The sequence below is a fragment of the Schistocerca piceifrons genome, chromosome 3 (genome assembly GCF_021461385.2).
Source record: "Schistocerca piceifrons isolate TAMUIC-IGC-003096 chromosome 3, iqSchPice1.1, whole genome shotgun sequence".
In the NCBI taxonomy this organism is placed as follows: Eukaryota; Metazoa; Arthropoda; class Insecta; order Orthoptera; family Acrididae; genus Schistocerca; species Schistocerca piceifrons.
The window spans coordinates 610835759-610850699 of NC_060140.1; the positions used below are offsets into that span (position 1 = coordinate 610835759).

Below are 14941 nucleotides of genomic sequence, written 5' to 3' on the forward strand. Positions count from 1 at the left end.
AACCACAGCTCCATGAATGCACTGCCCTTTTACTGTTTGTGTACGCGATACTACTGCCATCTGCATACCGCTATCCCATGAATTTTGTCACCTAAGTGTTAAGTAAGACATCCCCATGTTACCCCCAAGGAATACTGAGTCGGGGGATGAGTATTTGTGGGCGAACACAGATCTCACGGCCGCACTAGAGACAGCGGAGAGAAGCTGGACAACACAGCTCGGCTGGATTCTGGAGAGGCGGGAATGTAGCGCTGCAGGGAAGTGTTTACAGCGACTACTGAAAGCGGGCCGTGACAGCGACAGCCCGTGTCTGACGCGGCACTTAGCCACGGCAGTTTGCGTTACAGATGGAGGCTAATAGGCAGATCTGCCTCGGCATTGGTCCCCTGCAAGCCGTGGGGCTCAGAAACCGCTCGCTGGCAAGAAACGTGTCAGGGTTACGCGCGCGGACCTCACGATTCACAGTTGTGGGCACTGAGGCGTTCTGCGTGATGCGGCGCAGTGGGACTGGAATACGGGTCTAGGTGAGTTGTAATAGGGTAACTTCTCTTTTATTACAGAGAAATCGGCCGAAATCGTTTGACTGAAGGAAACAATACTATGCATTTCCAGAATGAGATTTTCACTATGCAGCGGAGTGTGCGCTGACATGAAACTTCCTGGCAGATTAAAACTGTGTGCCGGGCCGAGACTCGAACTCGGGACCTTTGCCTTTCACGGACAAGTGCTCTACCAACTGAGCTACCTAATCACGAATCACACCCCGTCCTCACAGCTTTGCTTGCGCCAGTACCTAGTCTCCGACCTTCCAAACTTTACAGAAGCAAGCAAGGCATAGGTCCCGAGTTCGAGTCTCGATCCGGCACACAGTTTTAATCTGCCAGGAAGTTTCATATCAGCGCACACTCCGCAGCAGAGTGAAAATCTCATTCTGGAAACATCCCCCAGGCTGTGGCTAAGCCATGTCTCCGCAACATCCTTTCTTTGAGGAGTGCTAGTTCTACAAGGTTCGCAGGAGAGCTTCTGTAAAGTTTGGAAGGTAGGAGACGAAGTACTGGCGGAAGTAAAGCTGTGAGGACGGGGCGTGAGTCCTGCTTGGGTAGCTCAGTTGGTAGAGCACTTGCCCGCGAAAGGCAAAGGTCTCGAGTTCAAGTCTCGGTCCGGAACACAGTTTTAATCTGTCAGGAAGTTTCAATACTATGCATTGTTCTACGGCGTAATGTAATTTTGACTCGGAGCTCAACCATGTGGTGGACCAAGGTCGCGTTTCTCGGCGTCCCCATGAAGTGAATAACAGAAACTATCGGTATGCCATCTCTCTCGGTGCTCCTGCTTTTACATAGTTAAAGAACACATTTCTGTAGGCTGTTAACAACGAAAATAAATTCTTGCTTTGAGTTCAGATGGTTCAAATAGCTCTGAGCACTATGGGCCTTAACTTCTGGGGTCATCAGTCCCCTAGAACTCAGAACTACTTAAACCTCACTAACCTAAGGACATCACACACATCCATGCCAAAGGCAGGATTCGAAACTACGACCGTAGTGGTCGCGCGGTCGCCGACTGTAGCGCCTAGAACCGCTCGGCCACCCTGGCCGGCGCTTTGAGTTCGCTGTCATTGTGAACTTCCGCTAATAATACTTTCTAGATCACTTAACGTTTTTCAGCTATGTGAGACTAGGTTCAGTGGCAGTTACAACGAAACTTACGCTGAAGAAGGATGTAAATTACGATCGTGGTATGAATATTACGTACACAATTTGGGGCAATTTTTTACGCTTATGATATCAATACAAATGTGTGACAATAGCCTTTTTGCATTTTACGACAGATATACTAAGATCAGGTTTAATTTTCGTAGATGTATCAATTTTCTTTCTAAGGAAGAATGCGAGCATGGTTAGTGTGTTGCGAGTCGTACTGGTTTTTTACGAATTGTGTAATCTGATGCTTCTTGCCTATCAGTATGACGCTGAGCAATAGAAGTAGAAGTTAGTATGCTAAACACCTGACACAGAATTAGTTACGCTAACAAACATTGACACATTTACCCTCTGACACGCAAGAAAAGAAACGTCCGTAAACGAGTTAACACTTTCATGATTCTACATAACCGTGGATTTTCTATTTACTATAAGAAAATTAATATGTATAAGCCGGAACTTTATTTCTAATCTCAATATTTTTATTGCTAAACAAATAACATTTTTTTAACTTTACTACAGCCGCTACTGGATATCTACAATCTCATGATTTTGTAGTGAACTGCTTAGCGTTGCTCTAATTACTTAACTCTTTCTATAAAATTCCCATTTCACTCAACTTCATTCGGACAGCAACTGACGCCGCATACAAAGGAACGCAAACTATCCAATGTGTGTTTGGGGTGGGGATGGGGGCTTCTGTGTATCTTCGGTACGACTGTCTTATCAGTATAAATGAGAAGGTTACAAACTGAATCTCCCCATCTGCAGCAGAATGTCCGCCGTCCCACTTCTATGAAGCTTCTACAGAGGCGATTTACCACAACTGAAGCTGTGAAAGCGGGTGGTGTGTTGTGCCTGGATAGCAGTCAGTAAGAACTTTGCGAGCAGTAGGCTAGGACCTGGATCCAAATCGCGTTCTGGAACACAGTTTCACTCTGCTGCGGAATACCACCTTATCCAACAAGTGGAGTGATTCCGTTCAACGGTGTGAGTTGTTGGCGCACTGTGTGTTACAGGTTGCCTGCGAACGTTAATCGTGCAGAGGTCAGTTCTTGTTGCTTTCGGCTGGCGCGGTGAAATCCGGCGCAGTCTAGCTAGGCGTCGCCCTCAGCTGGTGCTGGTATGTGCAGAATGCTGTCGTTACGTCACAACGGGCTGGAGTGATGGAAACCGGAGCCTTGGCGGCGTCTCACGACTGCGGACCACAGAATAGTAAGCCGAGACACTTTGCGGTTGCTGACATCACCTCAGGCTCGCCGTGCGACGTGAACATGAACGCGCCCACAGTACGCAGTTTCGGCTCGCTTTCTGCCCTAGCACCACTGACGTGGAAATTTTCGTCACAGTACCCGAGTATAATTCCCTTTTCTTTCGCAGAAGGTTCATTTGTAGGTTAGTCTGGCTAGCGCATTCCACGATGACAAACAGCAAGGCAAACTATGCAGACACCCTCGGCAAAATGTCACGATCAATAGGTAGGCCGAAAACATCTGGAGGCTTAAGCTGTGATGTCGATGAAGATAATGATTTGCTCCTATGCTCCACGAATTCCTTGCTCAGCAAAAAGTGTCGTGTGTCCTGTTGATAAAAAAAAGATCGGATATACAGAGGTACAGACCAATAACGCTGACGTCTGTCTTTTGTAGGTTGGTAGAGCAAATTCTAAGCTCAAACAGTGTTGCGTTCATGTGGAAAAACCAGCTTCTCTCAGAGAATCAGCACCATTTTAAAAATCACACTTGTGATACGCAGCTTGTTTTATTCAGTCACGACAATTTGCAAACAATAGATGCACGTGAACATGAATTCCGTTCCCGATGTTTCGTCAGGCGTTCCACAACGTGCTCCGTCGCCGACATCTGACCAACATACGACAGGTCTTCGCAAATATGTCATTGGTTCGATGAATATTTTATTAATATAATCCTGTACGTTATAATGGGCGACTAAGTACAAGAGAAGTGTGGTATGCAGAACTGCACGCGCACTACCCTGATGTGAAGAACATCCTACGCCCCTGCATGGCCCTCTAAGCCACCCGTTACAAACCTGTGGGACTGTTTGGAACAGTGAGTGAAGCGTAGTGATGACCATCCCCGCAGTTCGGAAACTCTACGGGGTCTAGTCAACTGGACGCTCTTCCTCGCCGAACTGGTACCATTATGAAGGCTAAAGGCGGTGTTAGGCGGTGTTACAGCGCGCCAGCGTGACTTCTCCTGGGGTTAATTAATTTTTTGTCCCAAGTGATCACAAACCAGAACTAACAAAGCACGTCCCCTCACAGGTGGAGAAATTGCGTGACCTGAGCGTGGATATATGCTTCTGGACACGCACCAAGGACTACCTATGCAGTCACGCCACGCCTAACTGCTGCTGTTTAGCATGTCAAAGACAGATCAACACGCCATTAGGCAGATGGTCCCACCGTGCTGACTACCCGGCGTACTATTGGAAATGCTGTGCTGCGCTCGGTTGTAAACATCAGAGACACGTTGCTGAAACCAGTAGGCTAGTGCTCGACGCAATGAGATAGTCGTCTTGGCAGCCGCTGCTTCTGGTCAACAGTTATATTAAAAAAAAATCCCTTTCTACAGTTCGAATGTTCAGTTGCTTTCTCTGAACACTAAACATGAATAACAGAATTACTTCGATTGAAAGAACCATTGCTCAACGTAATGCGTTGATTAAAGATGACATAGGGTGCCTTAGTGCAATATCCGCCGAGAAGATCTGGAGCATATTGCTCAGTGAAGAGATGAACAGGCAATCAAAACTTGTGACGACGATCCAAAACGTGGAGGAATCAGAGTCATTTGTATTTCTCTCTCTCTCTCTCTCTCTCTCTCTCTCTCTCTCTCTCACTCACACACACACACACACACACACACACACACGCACGCACGAGTCCACAAAATGATATGGAATGCCAATGCAGCCTGTGACAGTTCCGCCTTTCTTCTCTAGAAATAATATGTAATCAAGAAGATCCCTTGGTAACAAAGGTTTAAGGGATTCTGAAGTGGACGATAATTAAGGTGCGCTGGCGTTTTTATTAAAATCAGTTGCAGTCATAAATAATTGTCAGTAATCAAAAGACGACTAACTTGCGACTGAATTGAAAGACTCGCTTGCTATTGCTCAGCACTGTTTGACGAGAAATTGTAACAAAGAAAAAAAAAAAGGTCAGAGTTAACATCCCGTCGATGAAGTTATTGGATCCTGAGGGTAAGGCTGGGAAGGAATTCGGTCGCGTTCAAGGGAATCAACCTGAAATTTTCCACAAGACTTTCACGGAAAACCTAAGTATGGATGACCGGAAGGGAAACTGAAGTCCATGTCTGCCGGATGCGAGTACCGTGCCTTAACCGCTCTCACGATTTCGTTTTCATCTAAAAACAAGGAAGCAGTTAAATAGTTATTGAAATGTTTGGCACACTTGAACTAGTGACAAAACTTCGGGAGGACGACTGTTCAATCCCGCGTCCGGCCATCCTGATTTCGGTTTTCCGTGATTTCCCTAAATCGCTCCAGGAAAATGCCGGGATGGTACCTCTGAAAGGGCACGGCCGGCTTCCTTCCGTGTCTTTCCATAATCCGATGAGACCGATGACCTCGCTGTCTGGTCCCCTCCCCCAAACGACCAAACCAAACCAACAAAACTTCGAGAGTTGAAGATTAATTCTGGGACGAAGGGTAAATTAATCAAGTAATAAAAATATAGTTTTGACTAATTTTCGTTAGGTAACAGCTTAATGAACGACATGCTGTGCCCTGAATCTATATTTCATCTCAATTTCTATCTCGCACCTACAATTTTGTCAGCATTTCTGAGTTCATTCTAACATAGAAAAATATCAAACAACATGTACGAGTACTTTGAATGAAAGTAAATTAATTTGTCAATATTAGCAAGGGTTTTACTGAAGTATAAACATGATAACACTTGTTTATTCTATATCAGTTGTTTGTTAGTCTGCTATTGTTTCCTTTCTTTCTTCTTCTTATAGCTTTTTCTCTGATGACTTAAATATCGTACATCTTGGTGAAGTGACAAATAGCAGTGTCCCAACATATTTTATTCCAGCAGTTCAATTACAATCTTTCCATTGGATTGATATCGTAAGGAAAGCACTCATGATTTTCCTGATTTACATGACACAAATTTTAAGGGGAAATGACCGTTCAGAAACTGAATCTTAAAGCTCACTAAACAACTCAACTTATTGAAAGTTTCCAGAATGTTGAGCACAACAGAAATATAATGCAAGTCCTTTTTGCTACGTGGGAGTTATCTTTCGGTCACAGTTAATGTTGATTCAGATTTGACACTGAATATCATTTTGATGCTCATAACCAAATGTGAGAAATATACATCTTTTACCAAATGGGCAATGTTCCCCTGACGTTTCTTAATCACAAACACCACGAACGTAAAAAAAACTGCCAGTTGGTTTTATAACCGCCAACAGCCTTCCATGACGAAAGCGTTTACATTACTAAACGTCGATGGCATTTTCATTATAGCTGAACCTTTCTTTTTCAGCGGTATGTTTAGGTGGACGCCTAAAAATCTTAGTGGTTACATGTGGCACAGGAAAATGTAAATGAGGTGAGGGGGAAAAGCATTCGTCTGAAAGAGATGGTGGTCACGTAACGGTTTGAAAGAAATCTGGTCACCGCAAGTAGATGGGAGGGAAGTAGAGGACATCGTGGCGCGTTGCACAACATGTAGCTACTCATGTTGCGTAACACACTGGATGGGACGGCCCAGTAAAATGTGTGGAGAGCGGCTGCCGCTGTCTGGCGCAGGGTTCGCTGCTCAGCTGTGCTTACAGACCGCAGTCGTCATGCCGACAGGCAGTGGGGCGCATCCACAGCAGAGGAAAGCAACGGGAGTGTATGATAGAGCTGGATTCTGCACGGGGCCAACCGTCATTTAAGTAAACGATTAATGTGCTAATCTCATTAGACGTTGACAGTTACGCCCCACGGGACTGATTAAATGAGTCAAGCGGAGCTCCTTGATATTTTTTCTTTTCTCTAGGAGAGCAGTACGTTATTGAAAATGAGTGCCTGTTGCTGTTAGGAATCTTCTGGCCACAATGCTAGACGTAACTTACTTGTCACCCGCTGCTGTACAACGTGTCGTTCTTCAGGGAAGGACTAGCGCTGTTTAACCTGAAACAAGCGGAAACAATAATGTAAGGGAACATTCAAGAAAGAGATGCTAGTAGTATGATTATAATACTAGCATTTTTCTAAAATATATATTCCATAAATCTCTTTCGTACGACATAGGTATCGAACTACTGGCCATTTTATTACACAATATTTTCAACAAATGATGCGCTTGTGCTCTTGTAATATCGAAGTTCGTAATTAGACTCGGAGTTGAGCAGAAACGCCAAGTTAATCCTTACGCCTATACTGCAACTGGTTATTTTGCAGTCTGTGGATGAAGGAGAGGCTCATATTTTAATGATTTTTAGTGTACGGCGAAATATGGTTGTATTCATCGCCGCACAACAACTCGTAGAACAATCGACTTCTGAAAATTCTCATCAGTTACATCAACAGACTCTGCACGATGTGAAAATAGGAGTGCGATGTGCTTTTAGTGAAGCAGAAATTACTAAAGCGAACTTTTTTCTCCAATCCATAGCTTCTGATTGGTATGTCAACAATATATTGCAACCTTTGTCCAGAGAACTAACTAGTAATGGAAAGACCTACACTGTTATTTCACACAAGGCAAAGCAAAAACAAAAACAGACAATGTCTATGAAGCTGTCACGTGGTGTTCCTCACTATTATCCTTGTTTTTTTGTTAGTTCTCTAAAAAATAGGGTGTAGTGTATTTTCCACAAAACAATCATAAGTTATCGATTGGTGAACAAAGATAGGTCTAATAATTCTTGTTGCACACTGAACACCACGCTCATGTTTTCACATCTATCACACAATTTTTTCTCTCTCTCTCCTTTCTCAGTTCATTATACAATTTACTTTGAAATGTCTCAGTATAGGCGGCAATCTGTTAGTTGTGCTTGGAAATATCTCTGTTTTATTTTTTATTATTTTTCAATTGTTCTGTTTAACATCAAAAAATGTGCATATAGTAGAACATATAGTATGAAAGACAATATTTATACGTAAACGCTGTATGAGATAGGGAAAATACATTATTTTTTGTTGACTGAGTGGACGTAGTCAATGGTCGCCAACGTCTGTGGACAATAATGGTAAGTAATGGCTATGTGTTGCGGTAAGAGTAATTACTGGTACAACTTTGGTGCTTAAAAAAAATATTCTAGTCACTTCATGGAAGCACTATGTGACAAATAAGACGATCCTGAATATTGCGAAGCTACCGAGCATCAGCGCCACTCATAGGGAACGGCCGACTGAGGTGGCTAGGATACTTGCATCGTATGGAATACACTTGTCTTTCTCGATGTACGCTACTTAGTGGGACAGCATTTACCAGGAGACTGCCTCGATGTCTTGCACTGCATTCTGAAGATCACACCAAGTGCGACGAATGGGAAGAGCTAGCCCAAGACCACAGCAGATGATGGGAACTCAAGGATAGCAGCAACTTCCCCAAAGGCACCTGCCTCAACAATATGGCCGTGAAACGAGCGCGAAAACACGTGATTCCTACGAACCCATCTTTCAGGATGATACACACTTGCCCTAGCTGTGGTTATCAAGTGGGCTTTCGCATTAGACTCCTGAATAGGCAACGAAAGCTCCTGAGCAATGCTACTTGAATCTACCACGACGAAGTATACGTCACTGATAGCTGCCCAGTATTTTCGATAGCGTATGATTTTCAAAAATTACAATACTGTTCTCGTTCTTCGGGAATATATACAAATAGGAGGATCGAACAAGGCATCCAGCAAACAAAGAACAGAAAAACTTCAGAAAGCATACAAACCACAATAAAAGAAATGTTTCAGGGCAGACTAAACTCAGGCACTACAGTACAGTTGTACTACCAGATGCACTCTACACGTAAGAAAGGATCACAATCGGAGCAGCAGACATCAGAAAGATAGAAAAAAATAGAACGTAAAATCCTGAGAAAAATATTTGGAGCAGTACACAGATTTGGTATATGGACGAAGAGACAGAGACTTTTTTAAACATACAGACAGACTCACAGACATGATCGCTGACTAACATTATATGGACTCTTATATAGAATCAACAACAACAGACTCACAAAGAGGATTTTGATATAGTAAACAGTTCAATAAAAAAATCAATAGAAGAAACCAACTGGTTTCAATTAACAGAAGAAGACCTAAAGCAAGCAATGATCAGTATTGAAATGATAAATGAAAGATACAAATTCAGAAACAAAATTATGAACTCGAAAATTTAAGTAGAAGAATGGAAGAAAACTGGCAAAATATGTACAGAGTAAAAGGGAACAGCAACACAGGTTTTAGGAAGAGAAAATGAAGAAAGAATCAAGAAAAATGAATAATCATGTAACATTCAAGTTTATCTTTGTCCTGGAGGCAAAATTGTGTAATAATAATAAAATTTGTGCTTGCTTCATGATAACGTAGTGTGCTTGAGTATGTGTGTGAATGCTATTCTGCGGCTCTGTTAAGTAATTTAATGCTTAAGTGCAGGGGTGATAGTTCTTATTATACAGTAAATCACTGACCACAACTTCGTTTAATTTGGTTATACACACATAAAAAAAGTTTTGCATCACCTCGGTTCTGAGAGTTCCGGAACTTGTACAGAGCCGGCCGTGGTGGCCGTGCGGTCATAGGCGCTACAGTCCGGAACCGCGGGTCTTCTACGGTTGCAGGTTCGAATCCTGCCTCGGGCATGGATGTGTGTGATGTCTTTAGGTTAGTTAGGTTTAAGTAGTTCTAAGTTATAGGGGACTGATGACCTAAGAGGTTAAGTCCCATAGTGCTCAGAGCCATTTGAACCATTTTTTTTTTAACCTGTACAGAAAATTTGAATAGAGATCAACATAAACATCATTTCCGCCCTTTTTTATTGCTCATGAAAACCACACATTGTATCTTGTACCACCATACAGCCAGACCTTCAGAGGTGGCGGTCCAGATTTGCTGTACACACCGCTACCTCTAATACCCAATAACAAGTCCTCTTGCATTGATGAATGCCTGAATTCGTCGAGGCATTCTATCCATAAGTTCATCAAGGTATTGTTGGTCCACATTATCCCGCTCGTCAACGGCGATTCGGCGTAGATCACTCAGAGTGGTTGGTGGATCACATCTTCGATAAACAGACCTTTTCAATCTATCTCACGCATATTCGATAGGGTTCATGTCTGAAGAACATGCTGGCCACTCTAGTCGAGCGATGTCGTTAAGATGAAGGAAGTCATTCACAAATGTGCACGATGGGGGCGCGAATTGTCGTCCATGAAGACGAATGCCTCGCCAATATGCTGCCGATATGGTTGCACTATCGGTCGGAGGATGGCATTCAGTATCGTACAGCCGTAGGAGCGCCTTCCATGACCACCACCGGCGTACGTCGGTCCCACATAATGCTATCCCAAAATATCAGGGAGCCTCCACCTTGGTGCACTCGCTGGACAATATGTCTAAGGTGTTCAGCCTGACCGTGTTGCCTCCCACCGTCTCCGACGATTGTCTGGTTGAAGGCATATGCGACACTCATCGGCGAAGAGACCGTGATACCAATCGTGAGCCGTCGATTTGGCATGTTGCTGGGCCCATCTGTAACGCGCTGCATGGTGTCGTGGTTACAAAGACGGACCTCGCCATGGACGTCGGGAGTGAAGTTGCCCATCATGCAGTCTATTGCGCACAGTTTGAGTTGTAACATAACGTCCTGTGGCTATACATGAAGCATTAATCAACATGGTGGTGTTACTGTCAGGGTTCCTCGGAGGCATAATTCATAGGTAGTCGTCATCCACTGCAGTAGTAGACCTTGGACGGCCTGAGCGACGCATGTCATCGACAGTTCCTGTCTCTCTGTATCTCCTCCATGTCCAAACAACATCGCTTTGGTTTACTACGAGACGCCTGAACACTTCCCTTGTTGAGAGCGTCTCTTGGCACAAAGTAACAAAGCGGACGCGGTCGAACGGCGGTATTGACCGTCTAGGCATGGTTTAACTACGGACAACACGAGGCGTGTACCTCCTTCCTGGTAGAATGATTGGAGCCGGCCGAAGTGGCCGTGCGGTTCTAGGCGCTGCAGTCTGGAACCGCGCGACCACTACGGCCGCAGGTTCGAATCCTGCCACGGGCATGGATGAGTGTGATGTCCTTCGGTTAGTTAGGTTTAACTAGTTCTAAGTTCTAGGGGACTGCTGACCTCAGAAGTTGAGTCCCATTTTGCTCAGAACAATTTGAATCATTTTTTGGAATGATTGGAACTGATCAGCTGTCGGACTCCCTCCGTCTAATAGGCGCTGCTCATGCATGGTTGTTTACTTCTTTGGGCGGGATTAGTGACATCACTGAACAGTCAAAGGGACTGTGTCTGTGATATAATATCCACAGTCAACGTCTGTCTTCAGGAGTTCTGGGAACCGGAGTCACGCAAAACTTTTTTTGATGTGTTTGTTATATCCTTTCATCGAATTTTTTCATTTCACAAATACACAGATAAGGGCACGGTATACCTACTCGTGCTACATTTCCCCACTTCAGTTGTTGATGTTGTAACACGATGTTTGGTGTCTCAGTAGCGCACGGTCAGTATTCCTACTACGAAAGCTGTGTATAAAACCCACCGTGGCATCACAATGTATGAGAGTTTATGGTGCTGTATCACCTTTCTCAAATGCTAAGTGGAGTTAATGATTTTTTTTTCTAACTGCCTTAAGGTTATCTAGTTGTGTTATAATCCATATGCTCCCTACTAGAGTTCTTCTAAGGGACAGTAGCGAAACTGTCGAGCGGAGCTTCCCTTTGTAGTATCGGTTTCCGTGCAACGCAGGACACAGTTCTGCCATCAAACGTGAAACACTCTCTGCTCGATGTAAATAACCCGCTGACTTCCAGCGGCGTTATTACCTCGTGAAATACAGCGATTCTTGTCAGGTCACCGCAGTTAAGCAACGTCGGGCGTTGCCAGTATATGGATGGGTAACGAGCTGTTGGCTGCTTTCCCTTGCCTTTGCGGCAAAAGGGTCGGAAGGATAATGGTATAAAGCCCGTGATAATCAGTCTTTGTCCTGGATTAAATTCCAGACCTCTTCGCAGCGCATCATGAAGTGAGGGCAAGTGTCACTGTTTATAGCGCTCCGTCCGTCGGATGGGAACGTTAAACTTAGAGGCCCCTTTGGTGATACTGGAGAGAAGCTGGCAATTTGATGGCACTGTGTTTCAACCTTCAACCTCTCGCTTTTCTCATCACACATACACACACACACATTAGTCACTAGATACACTCAGTTACAAAACTCTCACGCTTCGCGATGGAAAGATGCCACCCCGCGTGAAGGTGTCAGCACTTAGGCGCTGAACCTACATTTTGGTGTGTCCCAGCCAACCATGCAATACTACTTCACATTTTATGCGCTGATTGCCCATTACATTCGCCAGCAGCTGTATGCTTGCTCCGTTCTCAGTCAGCCACAGAAAGCCGGAGATTCTCCAGACAATTAAGGCGTCCACAGCGATGAGCAGCAGTCAAGACGAACGTGCCGAAAGCGGTGTCTGGAAGGTGAGGAACGCGCTTGGCTCGGGAACCTCCCTGTGGGAATAATTGGCGCAGCGGGCCGCCTACGGCAGCAGAGCCAACGCTGCGCTGCCAGCGACGCGGAAAGTGAAAGTGCGGAGCGCAGTGGCGTGATGCTGGGCGGAAACAGCTGGCTGGCGCCACGGCCCACACTCAGCTTTAACGTCTCATTCTACGCTCTGAGGAAAGTCATTACAACACAGCTGAAACCACGGCCAGTTTAGTATTTTAGCATTTTAAGTATTTTTTGACATTATACGCAGAAGGATTGTAATGAGGTCGCGAAAGCCCACGTATTACTACATCTACCGGCCGCTGTGGTCGAGCGGTTCTAGGCACTTCAGTCCGGAACCACGCGGTTGCTAGCGTCGCTGGTTCGAATCCTGCCTCGGGTTGGATGTGTGTTCATGTCCTTAGGTTAGTTAGGTTTAAGTAGTTCAAAGTTCCAGGTGACTGATGACCTCAGAAGTTGTCCCATACTGCTCTGAGCCATTTGCACCATTTTTGAGGGTACATTTGGTACCACTGTCCCTCCCCCCCCCTCCCCCCCCCCCACCTCCTTCCTTGTTTCAATCACAACTGGTGCATGGGATAAGAAGTTGGTAAACCTCCGTCTTAGCTCTAATTTCTCAGATTTTCTCGTTGTGGTCATTTCACGAGATCTTTGCAGGAGGAAGTAATATGGGGCATTCAATACACAAGGGAATCGAGACACGACAAGAGAGTTTTGAGAAAAACACACAACATTTTTGTAGAATAATTAATGGCAGGAAAAAGGTTACACCATTTTAGAATTTTCTGAATTATAGGAGATATTTTGTATAACGTTTACTCATGTCGAACAAGGGAAGTACCATTACATGCTTATTTGAATAAAAAAGTAAAATTTTGGACGTGATTCTTTTGTGCATCGAATGTATTGTACTTATACCTTCCTCCTCATTCTAGTGTATAGGTTTTATCAGTGAAACACTTATTAAAATACATTTCTTGAACATGTAATTATAATTTTATTCCCTCCGTCTGCTTATAACTAACATTTACAAGTAGGTAATTTATGAAACTAAGATTCAAAGAAAAATGTATGTACTTTAGAATACTGTAATTTTCTTTCTAGAGAAGTTTATTTGCTCATTGTTCTGTTCTATGCAGTTCACGGTCCTTTAGTCAGGGACATACGAGTATTAGGGAACAACTCTAATGTAACTTTTTACTTTATAAAGCGATGGCTCTCATGTTGACAGTGTCAGTTATGGCTTGGTTCAAATGGCTCTGAGCACTATGGGACTTAACTGCTGTGGTCATCAGTCCCCTAGAACTTAAAACTACTTAAACCTAACTAACCTAAGGACATCACACACATCCATGCCCGAGGCAGGATTCGAACATGCGATCGTAGCCGTCGCGTGGTCCCAGACTGTAGCGCCTAGGACCGCTCGGCCACTCAGGCCGGGTCTCCATTTCCTTTTCCTTCCCTTTTGTTACTGCTCGCTGAGGGGCATACCATGAGGTATGTCCTGGGATGCTTGGGCTTATTCCTTAAGTGAACTTTGTCAAATTGTACATACGGGTTCTGAATCTGCTTGAATATCAGTACAACCTGAGCTTCTAATGCATACTGTAACCATCTCATAGTCATGCAGTTTTTGCTACAACCATCAACCGTTTATTTCTGTTCGTTACTGAATTCTTCAAGTTTCCGGAGGATTGGAAGTCATAGAATTTCATGCCAGTGACTTTAAATCTTGGAGACTTTTCTATGCTTCTCTAACGATATCCGTCCAATCATTGGATGTGTAAATGTGTGAAATTTTCCTACTGGCGTTTTCCACTAAACCAAAATCACTATAGTTAGTTATAACTACGCAACAATAAAAAGTATAGTCTGTGTGGAGCACCTGAATCTTTATTTGATTGGGGGGGGGGGGGGGGGGCGCTTGCAAAAGGACTGTAATTATATTACATCTGTTACTGAAAGTTCGTTTTATCATAGATCACCGACGGTATGGCTAATGCGATAATCACGATATTAGCATTTACTTGTCGTTGATTGCTGTGGTGGCGTATATACACTAGCATTTGTTAAACACGAATTAGAATGGGGACATTAAATGCTCAGTTACATTGAGGCGAAAAAAGCCATGGGACAGCGATGTGCAAATGTACAAATGGCGGTGGTATCGCGTTGCAACCTAGACAACTGGAAAACCGTGGTCTTGTCAGGTGAGTCGCGACTTCAGTTGATTCGAGCGTGGCGCGGGCACCACGAAACCTTGGAACCAAGTTATCAACAAGGCACTGTGCAAGTTGGTGGTGGCTCCATAATGGTGTGGGTTGTGTTTACATGGAATGGACTGGTTCTTCTAGACGAGGTGAACTGATTATTGACTGTAAATGGTTATGTTCGCCTACCTGGAAACTATTTGCAGTAAACAACCGTGATATTTTTTTATGGATGACATTGCGCCCTATTACTGGGCCACAGCTATTCGCGATTTTTTGAAGCACAA

At 44.2% G+C, this 14941-nt stretch overlaps 1 long non-coding RNA gene across 1 annotated transcript in view; it reads right to left on the minus strand.

The window, feature by feature from the left end:
• LOC124789665 overlaps nucleotides 1–14941 on the minus strand; it is a 712930-nt gene that overhangs the window by 433092 nt on the left and 264897 nt on the right. Inside the window, exon 2 of the long non-coding RNA XR_007016151.1 lies at nucleotides 6827–6884. This is a non-coding gene — a long non-coding RNA (uncharacterized LOC124789665). The remainder of the gene's footprint in view (nucleotides 1–6826; nucleotides 6885–14941) is intronic.